Raw genomic sequence first — 653 nt, 5'->3', positions numbered from 1 at the left:
TCTCAGTATTGTAGAGGCTTCATAGACAGTCAGTCAGTTGGTTTTGAGTCTCTAATCTATGTATATATGTAAATATTCTATTTTGAGACTTGAGTTGCCTTTTTGGCCAGATTGTATCAGTTAGGTTGTTTTATAACCTTGCATTGCATTGAGTTTTCCGCTGAGTTAAGAAAGCCAGGCCAAGGGTTCGCTTGGGGGCCAGCGATGGTCTTCGAGTGCCAGCCACGTCCAGGGTGTAGGCTCGGGGCGTGACAATTAAATACTAATAGTGAGAAGGTGTTAAATCAACAAGTTGAATAAACTTTTAAATACAATTAAATGAGAAAGACATATTTAAATAAAGAGGTTGAATAAACTTTTAAATATAATTAAATGAGAAAGACTTTATGTAATAACTCCTCGGACTTCGAAAGAGCTAAATAGAGATTTGTACAAGTCACCCATCTGTTTTTAGTTTTGGGTTAACTTCAAATGATCATATCTTTTAGCACATAAAGAATTAGGTGGCCCACGAGCTATCAAATCGAAGGTCTTTGAGTCCTCTTTCCAATGCCATCGAGTTTGCTTAATTTCAAACTTGGAGTAAAACATTATGCTCTTTTGAGTGAAGTCTCTATTTAAGGTTTTTCATTCAGTTGTAGGAGAGTATTTTG

The sequence above is a fragment of the Solanum tuberosum genome, unplaced genomic scaffold (assembly GCF_000226075.1).
Source record: "Solanum tuberosum cultivar DM 1-3 516 R44 unplaced genomic scaffold, SolTub_3.0 scf00189, whole genome shotgun sequence".
NCBI lineage: Eukaryota > Viridiplantae > Streptophyta > Magnoliopsida > Solanales > Solanaceae > Solanum > Solanum tuberosum.
The sequence above is the reverse complement of the archived record's forward strand: the minus strand, read 5'-3'. Positions refer to the sequence as shown.